Here is a 10,483-nt window from a genome sequence, read left to right on the forward strand (position 1 = left end):
ACAATGGAGTAAGGTGATGTATGGGCACATGTGTGGAGTAAGGTGATGTATGGGCACGTGTGACTAGTAAAATGACAATGGAGTCAGGTGATGTATGGGCACGTGTGACTAGTAAAATGACAATGGAGTGAGGTGATGTATGGGCACATGTGACTAGTAAAATGACAATGGAGTCAGGTGATGTATGGGCACGTGTGACTAGTAAAATGACAATGGAGTAAGGTGATGTATGGGCACATGTGACTAGTAAAATGACAATGGAGTCAGGTGATGTATTGGCACGTGTGACTAGTAAAATGACAATGGAGTAAGGTGATGTATGGGCACATGTGACTAGTAAAATGACAATGGAGTCAGGTGATGTATGGGCACATGTGACTAGTAAAATGACAATGGAGTGAGGTGATGTATGGGCACGTGTGACTAGTAAAATGACAATGGAGTGATGTGATGTATGGGCACGTGTGACTAGTAAAATGACAATGGAGTCTGGTGATGTATGGGCACGTGTGACTAGTAAAATGACAATGGAGTAAGGTGATGTATGGGCACGTGTGACTAGTAAAATGACAATGGAGTCAGGTGATGTATGGGCACATGTGACTAGTAAAATGACAATGGAGTGAGGTGATGTATGGGAACATGTGACTAGTAAAATGACAGTGGAGTCAGGTGATGTATGGGCACGTGTGACAAGTAAAATGACAATGGAGTTAGGTGATGTATGGGCACATGTGACTAGTAAAATAACAATGGAGTCAGGTGATGTATGGGCACATGTGACTAGTAAAATGACAATGGAGTCAGGTGATGTATGGGCACATGTGACTAGTAAAATGACAATGGAGTCAGGTGATGTATGGGTACGTGTGACTAGTAAAATGACAATGGAGTCAGGTGATGTATGTGCACATGTGACTAGTAAGATGACAATGGAGTCAGGTGATGTATGGGCACCTGTGACTAGTAAAATGACAATGGAGTCTGGTGATGTATGGGCACGTGTGACTAGTAAAATGACAATGGAGTCAGGTGATGTATGGGCACGTGTGACTAGTAAAATGACAATGGAGTCAGGTGATGTATGTGCACATGTGACTAGTAAAATGACAATGGAGTCAGGTGATGTATGTGCACATGTGACTAGTAAAATGACAATGGAGTGAGGTGATGTATGGGCACATGTGACTAGTAAAATGACAATGGAGTCAGGTGATGTATGGGCACGTGTGACTAGGAAAATGACAATGGAGTAAGGTGATGTATGGGCACATGTGTGGAGTAAGGTGATGTATGGGCACGTGTGACTAGTAAAATGACAATGGAGTCAGGTGATGTATGGGCACATGTGACTAGTAAAATGACAATGGAGTCAGGTGATGTATGTGCACATGTGACTAGTAAAATGACAATGGAGTGAGGTGATGTATGGGCACATGTGACTAGTAAAATGACAATGGAGTCAGGTGATGTATGGGCACGTGTGACTAGTAAAATGACAATGGAGTGATGTGATGTATGGGCACGTGTGACTAGTAAAATGACAATGGAGTCTGGTGATGTATGGGCACGTGTGACTAGTAAAATGACAATGGAGTCAGGTGATGTATGGGCACATGTGACTAGTAAAATAACAATGGAGTCAGGTGATGTATGGGCACATGTGACTAGTAAAATGACAATGGAGTCAGGTGATGTATGGGCACGTGTGACTAGTAAAATGACAATGGAGTCAGGTGATGTATGTGCACATGTGACTAGTAAAATGACAATGGAGTGAGGTGATGTATGGGCACATGTGACTAGTAAAATGACAATGGAGTCAGGTGATGTATGGGCACGTGTGACTAGGAAAATGACAATGGAGTAAGGTGATGTATGGGCACATGTGTGGAGTAAGGTGATGTATGGGCACGTGTGACTAGTAAAATGACAATGGAGTCAGGTGATGTATGGGCACATGTGACTAGTAAAATGACAATGGAGTCAGGTGATGTATGTGCACATGTGACTAGTAAAATGACAATGGAGTGAGGTGATGTATGGGCACGTGTGACTAGTAAAATGACAATGGAGTAAGGTGATGTATGGGCACGTGTGACTAGTAAAATGACAATGGAGTGATGTGATGTATGGGCACGTGTGACTAGTAAAATGACAATGGAGTCTGGTGATGTATGGGCACGTGTGACTAGTAAAATGACAATGGAGTAAGGTGATGTATGGGCACGTGTGACTAGTAAAATGACAATGGAGTCAGGTGATGTATGGGCACGTGTGACTAGTAAAATGACAATGGAGTAAGGTGATGTATGGGCACATGTGACTAGTAAAATAACAATGGAGTCTGGTGATGTATGGGCACGTGTGACTAGTAAAATGACAATGGAGTAAGGTGATGTATGGGCACGTGTGACTAGTAAAATGACAATGGAGTCAGGTGATGTATGGGCACATGTGACTAGTAAAATGACAATGGAGTGAGGTGATGTATGGGAACATGTGACTAGTAAAATGACAGTGGAGTCAGGTGATGTATGGGCACGTGTGACAAGTAAAATGACAATGGAGTTAGGTGATGTATGGGCACATGTGACTAGTAAAATAACAATGGAGTCTGGTGATGTATGGGCACGTGTGACTAGTAAAATGACAATGGAGTAAGGTGATGTATGGGCACGTGTGACTAGTAAAATGACAATGGAGTCAGGTGATGTATGGGCACATGTGACTAGTAAAATGACAATGGAGTGAGGTGATGTATGGGAACATGTGACTAGTAAAATGACAGTGGAGTCAGGTGATGTATGGGCACGTGTGACAAGTAAAATGTCAATGGAGTTAGGTGATGTATGGGCACATGTGACTAGTAAAATAACAATGGAGTCAGGTGATGTATGGGCACATGTGACTAGTAAAATGACAATGGAGTCAGGTGATGTATGGGCACATGTGACTAGTAAAATGACAATGGAGTCAGGTGATGTATGGGCACGTGTGACTAGTAAAATGACAATGGAGTCAGGTGATGTATGTGCACATGTGACTAGTAAGATGACAATGGAGTCAGGTGATGTATGGGCACGTGTGACTAGTAAAATGACAATGGAGTCTGGTGATGTATGGGCACATGTGACTAGTAAAATGACAATGGAGTCAGGTGATGTATGGGCACGTGTGACTAGTAAAATGACAATGGAGTCAGGTGATGTATGTGCACATGTGACTAGTAAAATGACAATGGAGTCAGGTGATGTATGTGCACATGTGACTAGTAAAATGACAATGGAGTGAGGTGATGTATGGGCACATGTGACTAGTAAAATGACAATGGAGTCAGGTGATGTATGGGCACGTGTGACTAGGAAAATGACAATGGAGTAAGGTGATGTATGGGCACATGTGTGGAGTAAGGTGATGTATGGGCACGTGTGACTAGTAAAATGACAATGGAGTCAGGTGATGTATGGGCACATGTGACTAGTAAAATGACAATGGAGTCAGGTGATGTATGTGCACATGTGACTAGTAAAATGACAATGGAGTGATGTGATGTATGGGCACGTGTGACTAGTAAAATGACAATGGAGTCTGGTGATGTATGGGCACGTGTGACTAGTAAAATGACAATGGAGCAAGGTGATGTATGGGCACGTGTGACTAGTAAAATGACAATGGAGTCAGGTGATGTATGGGCACATGTGACTAGTAAAATGACAATGGAGTGAGGTGATGTATGGGAACATGTGACTAGTAAAATGACAGTGGAGTCAGGTGATGTATGGGCACGTGTGACAAGTAAAATGACAATGGAGTTAGGTGATGTATGGGCACATGTGACTAGTAAAATAACAATGGAGTCAGGTGATGTATGGGCACATGTGACTAGTAAAATGACAATGGAGTCAGGTGATGTATGGGCACGTGTGACTAGTAAAATGACAATGGAGTCAGGTGATGTATGTGCACATGTGACTAGTAAGATGACAATGGAGTCAGGTGATGTATGGGCACCTGTGACTAGTAAAATGACAATGGAGTCTGGTGATGTATGGGCACGTGTGACTAGTAAAATGACAATGGAGTCAGGTGATGTATGGGCACATGTGACTAGTAAAATGACAATGGAGTCAGGTGATGTATGTGCACATGTGACTAGTAAAATGACAATGGAGTCAGGTGATGTATGTGCACATGTGACTAGTAAAATGACAATGGAGTGAGGTGATGTATGGGCACATGTGACTAGTAAAATGACAATGGAGTCAGGTGATGTATGGGCACGTGTGACTAGGAAAATGACAATGGAGTAAGGTGATGTATGGGCACATGTGTGGAGTAAGGTGATGTATGGGCACATGTGACTAGTAAAATGACAATGGAGTCAGGTGATGTATGGGCACATGTGACTAGTAAAATGACAATGGAGTCAGGTGATGTATGTGCACATGTGACTAGTAAAATGACAATGGAGTGAGGTGATGTATGGGCACATGTGACTAGTAAAATGACAATGGAGTCAGGTGATGTATGGGCACGTGTGACTAGTAAAATGACAATGGAGTGAGGTGATGTATGGGCACATGTGACTAGTAAAATGACAATGGAGTGAGGTGATGTATGGGAACATGTGACTAGTAAAATGACAGTGGAGTCAGGTGATGTATGGGCACGTGTGACAAGTAAAATGACAATGGAGTTAGGTGATGTATGGGCACCTGTGACTAGTAAAATGACAATGGAGTCTGGTGATGTATGGGCACGTGTGACTAGTAAAATGACAATGGAGTCAGGTGATGTATGGGCACATGTGACTAGTAAAATGACAATGGAGTCAGGTGATGTATGGGCACATGTGACTAGTAAAATGACAATGGAGTCAGGTGATGTATGTGCACATGTGACTAGTAAGATGACAATGGAGTCAGGTGATGTATGGGCACCTGTGACTAGTAAAATGACAATGGAGTCTGGTGATGTATGGGCACGTGTGACTAGTAAAATGACAATGGAGTCAGGTGATGTATGGGCACATGTGACTAGTAAAATGACAATGGAGTCAGGTGATGTATGTGCACATGTGACTAGTAAAATGACAATGGAGTCAGGTGATGTATGTGCACATGTGACTAGTAAAATGACAATGGAGTGAGGTGATGTATGGGCACATGTGACTAGTAAAATGACAATGGAGTCAGGTGATGTATGGGCACGTGTGACTAGGAAAATGACAATGGAGTAAGGTGATGTATGGGCACATGTGTGGAGTAAGGTGATGTATGGGCACATGTGACTAGTAAAATGACAATGGAGTCAGGTGATGTATGGGCACATGTGACTAGTAAAATGACAATGGAGTCAGGTGATGTATGTGCACATGTGACTAGTAAAATGACAATGGAGTGAGGTGATGTATGGGCACATGTGACTAGTAAAATGACAATGGAGTCAGGTGATGTATGGGCACGTGTGACTAGTAAAATGACAATGGAGTGAGGTGATGTATGGGCACATGTGACTAGTAAAATGACAATGGAGTCAGGTGATGTATGGGCACGTGTGACTAGTAAAATGACAATGGAGTCTGGTGATGTATGGGCACGTGTGACTAGTAAAATGACAATGGAGTCAGGTGATGTATGGGCACATGTGACTAGTAAAATGACAATGGAGTCAGGTGATGTATGGGCACATGTGACTAGTAAAATGACAATGGAGTGAGGTGATGTATGGGAACATGTGACTATTAAAATGACAGTGGAGTCAGGTGATGTATGGGCACGTGTGACAAGTAAAATGACAATGGAGTCAGGTGATGTATGGGCACATGTGACTAGTAAAATAACAATGGAGTTGAGTGATGTATGGGCACATGTGACTAGTAAAATGACAATGGAGTCAGGTGATGTATGGGCACATGTGACTAGTAAAATGACAATGGAGTCAGGTGATGTATGGGCACGTGTGACTAGTAAAATGACAATGGAGTCAGGTGATGTATGTGCACATGTGACTAGTAAAATGACAATGGAGTCAGGTGATGTATGGGCACGTGTGACTAGTAAAATGACAATGGAGTCTGGTGATGTATGGGCACGTGTGACTAGTAAAATGACAATGGAGTCAGGTGATGTATGGGCACGTGTGACTAGTAAAATGACAATGGAGTCAGGTGATGTATGTGCACATGTGACTAGTAACATGACAATGGAGTCAGGTGATGTATGTGCACATGTGACTAGTAAAATGACAATGGAGTGAGGTGATGTATGTGCACATGTGACTAGTAAAATGACAATGGAGTGAGGTGATGTATGGGCACATGTGACTAGTAAAATGACAATGGAGTCTGGTGATGTATGGGCACGTGTGACTAGTAAAATGACAATGGAGTAAGGTGATGTATGGGCACATGTGACTAGTAAAATGACAATGGAGTCAGGTGATGTATGGGCACATGTGACTAGTAAAATGACAATGGAGTGATGTGATGTATGGGCACGTGTGATTAGTAGAATGACAATGGAGCCAGGTGATGTATGTGCACATGTGACTAGTAAAATGACAATGGAGTCAGGTGATGTATGGGCACATGTGACTAGTAAAATGACAATGGAGTGATGTGATGTATGGGCACGTATGATTAGTAGAATGACAATGGAGCCAGGTGATGTATGTGCACATGTGACTAGTAAAATGACAATGGAGTAAGGTGATGTATGGGCACATGTGACTAGTAAAATGACAATGGAGTGATGTGATGTATGGGCACATGTGACTAGTAAAATGACAATGGAGTGAGGTGATGTATGGGCACATGTAACTAGTAAAATGACAATGGAGTCAGGTGATGTATGGGCACATGTGACTAGTAAAATGACAATGGAGTCAGGTGATGTATGTGCACATGTGACTGGTAAAATGACAATGGAGTCAGGTGATGTATGGGCACATGTGACTAGTAAAATGACAATGGAGTCAGGTGATGTAGGGGCACGTGTGACTAGTAAAATGACAATGGAGTAAGGTGATGTATGGACACATGTGACTAGTAAAATGACAATGGAGTCAGGTGATGTATGGGCACATGTGACTAGTAAAATGACAATGGAGTCAGGTGATGTATGGGCACGTGTGACTAGGAAAATGACAATGGAGTAAGGTGATGTATGGGCACATGTGTGGAGTAAGGTGATGTATGGGCACGTGTGACTAGTAAAATGACAATGGAGTAAGGTGATGTATGGGCACGTGTGACTAGTAAAATGACAATGGAGTCAGGTGATGTATGGGCACGTGTGACTAGTAAAATGACAATGGAGTAAGGTGATGTATGGGCACATGTGACTAGTAAAATGACAATGGAGTCAGGTGATGTATGGGCACGTGTGACTAGTAAAATGACAATGGAGTGATGTGATGTATGGGCACGTGTGACTAGTAAAATGACAATGGAGTCTGGTGATGTATGGGCACGTGTGACTAGTAAAATGACAATGGAGTAAGGTGATGTATGGGCACGTGTGACTAGTAAAATGACAATGGAGTCAGGTGATGTATGGGCACATGTGACTAGTAAAATGACAATGGAGTGAGGTGATGTATGGGAACATGTGACTAGTAAAATGACAGTGGAGTCAGGTGATGTATGGGCACGTGTGACAAGTAAAATGACAATGGAGTTAGGTGATGTATGGGCACATGTGACTAGTAAAATAACAATGGAGTCTGGTGATGTATGGGCACGTGTGACTAGTAAAATGACAATGGAGTAAGGTGATGTATGGGCACGTGTGACTAGTAAAATGACAATGGAGTCAGGTGATGTATGGGCACATGTGACTAGTAAAATGACAATGGAGTGAGGTGATGTATGGGAACATGTCACTAGTAAAATGACAATGGAGTCTGGTGATGTATGGGCACGTGTGACTAGTAAAATGACAATGGAGTCTGGTGATGTATGGGCACGTGTGACTAGTAAAATGACAATGGAGTCAGGTGATGTATGGGCACGTGTGACTAGTAAAATGACAATGGAGTCAGGTGATGTATGTGCACATGTGACTAGTAAAATGACAATGGAGTCAGGTGATGTATGTGCACATGTGACTAGTAAAATGACAATGGAGTGAGGTGATGTATGGGCACATGTGACTAGTAAAATGACAATGGAGTCAGGTGATGTATGGGCACGTGTGACTAGGAAAATGACAATGGAGTAAGGTGATGTATGGGCACATGTGTGGAGTAAGGTGATGTATGGGCACGTGTGACTAGTAAAATGACAATGGAGTCAGGTGATGTATGGGCACATGTGACTAGTAAAATGACAATGGAGTCAGGTGATGTATGTGCACATGTGACTAGTAAAAATAGGATTTTGGTACTTACCAGGTAAATCCTTTTCTTTGAATCCATAGGGGGCACTGGAGTACTCTTGGGATATGGACGGCTTCCACAGGAAGTAGGCACTGAATAAATTAATTTTGGAACTATACCTCCCCTCCATATCCCTGAGTACCTCAGTGTTTTTTACTGAGCCGAACAGGAGCGATAGAGAGGTTGACAATGGAGCATTACATATAACATAACGGACAACAATAAAGTTGACCCAACATTACTGAGAACTAAACAGTTGACACCATAACTTGTTAATCTGAACCAGTCGGTGAAAGTGTGTTACCATAAGATCTACTGAACCTACCCCAAACCAGGTAAACTGCTCTGGGTGGGCGTCCAGTGCCCCCTATGGATTCAAAGAAAAGGATTTACCTGGTAAGTACCAAAATCCTATTTTCTTTTTCATCCACTAGGGGTCACTGGAGTACTCTTGGGACGTACCAAAGTTTCCCCCGCGGGCGGGAGAGCTGTTTGGCACCTGTAACACTAGGCGGCCAAAGCTAGATGCTGATGCCGCAAACGTATCAAACTTGTAGAGGCGCACAAACGTGTGCACCGAAGACCATGTAGCCGCCCGGCAAAGCTGTGTCGTAGAAGCTCCACGACTCGCTGACCATGATGTTCCCACAGCACGTGTGGAATGAGCTGTTATCGATGTAGGCGGCTGTAACCTAGCATGACGGTAAGTCTGACGTATGGTCACTTTAATCCAACTGGATAAGGTCTGCCTAGAAGCTGGCCAACCCATCTTGGCAGCATCATAGAGAGCAAACAACGTATCTGTCTAACGAACGGTCGACGTTCGGGATACATAAATGCGTAATGCGCATACCACATCCAACCTACCAGAGTCTCCTGTTAACATAGGAACTACTATTGGTTGATTGATGTGAAAAGATGACACTACCTTTGGTAGAAAAGCAGAATTCGCTCGGAATTCCGCTCTGTCATCATGAAACACTAAATACGGTGGTTTGCACGACAAAGCACCCAATCTGAAACACGCCTTGCTGACGCTAAGGCTAAAAGAAACATTATTTTCCCAAGTGAGAAATTTAATATCCACTCGTTGTAAGGGTTCATAATAAAAAGACTAAGAAATCTAAAAACCAGATTCAAGTCTTATGGCGCAGTAGGTAGAGTGAATGGAGGCTGAACTCTGAGGACACCCTGCATAAAAGGTGTGAACCGACGGCAATAGGGCCAATCTACTATGAAAATAAATGGACAACGCCGTTATCCGCACTTTTAGTGTGGATAAACTCAGACCTCTATCTAACCTAGGCACGCCAAATTCTGTAATAATGAGCTGCCGTAACCGGCTTCCTAGCTCGTAACATGGTTGGAATACCCGATTCTGGAATGCCCTCTCTTCTTAAGAGGGCTGTCTCAACAGCCACCCCGTCAAACGCGGCCGCGCTAAATCGGGTAAAAGGAACGGACCCTGCTGTAACAGGTCAGAACGTAGTGGGAGCGGCCAAAGACCGACTGCGAGTAGACCGCGGAGATCCGAGAACCAAGCTCTCCGAGGCCAAAGAGGCGCCACTAGTATAACTGTGACGGACTCTCCTTTGATCCGTTTTAGCCACAGAGGGAGCAGCGGAAACGGTGGAAATAGATACGCGAGACTGTATGGCCACGCGATTGTGAGAGCATCCACCGCCACTGCCTTTGGATCTCTCGTTCTGGACACGACCTAGGGCGTTTGATGATTGTGGCGAGATGCCATCAGGTCCACCTGCGGGTAACTCCACTTCTGGACCAGCATGTGAAATACTTCTGGATTTAATGCCCATTCTCCTGGATGAAAATTCAGACGGCTGAGATAATCCGCCTCCCAGTTGTCCACTCCCGGAATGACTACTGCCGACAATATCATTTGGTGATACTCGGCCCAATAGAGGATTCAAGCTACAGATGTGACTGCTTACATCTTTGCTTTTTTTTTTTTTACAAATTTGGCACAACATGCAAAACACAGCTAAACTGTTTTTCATGAGAAGTGAGTGGATGAATTTTAAAATTTTTGTTTGCCATAAAAGAATATGTATAAAGTAACATATTAAGGCAGCAAATTAAG

Source organism: Pseudophryne corroboree, chromosome 7, assembly GCF_028390025.1.
Source record: "Pseudophryne corroboree isolate aPseCor3 chromosome 7, aPseCor3.hap2, whole genome shotgun sequence".
Taxonomy (NCBI): Eukaryota; Metazoa; Chordata; class Amphibia; order Anura; family Myobatrachidae; genus Pseudophryne; species Pseudophryne corroboree.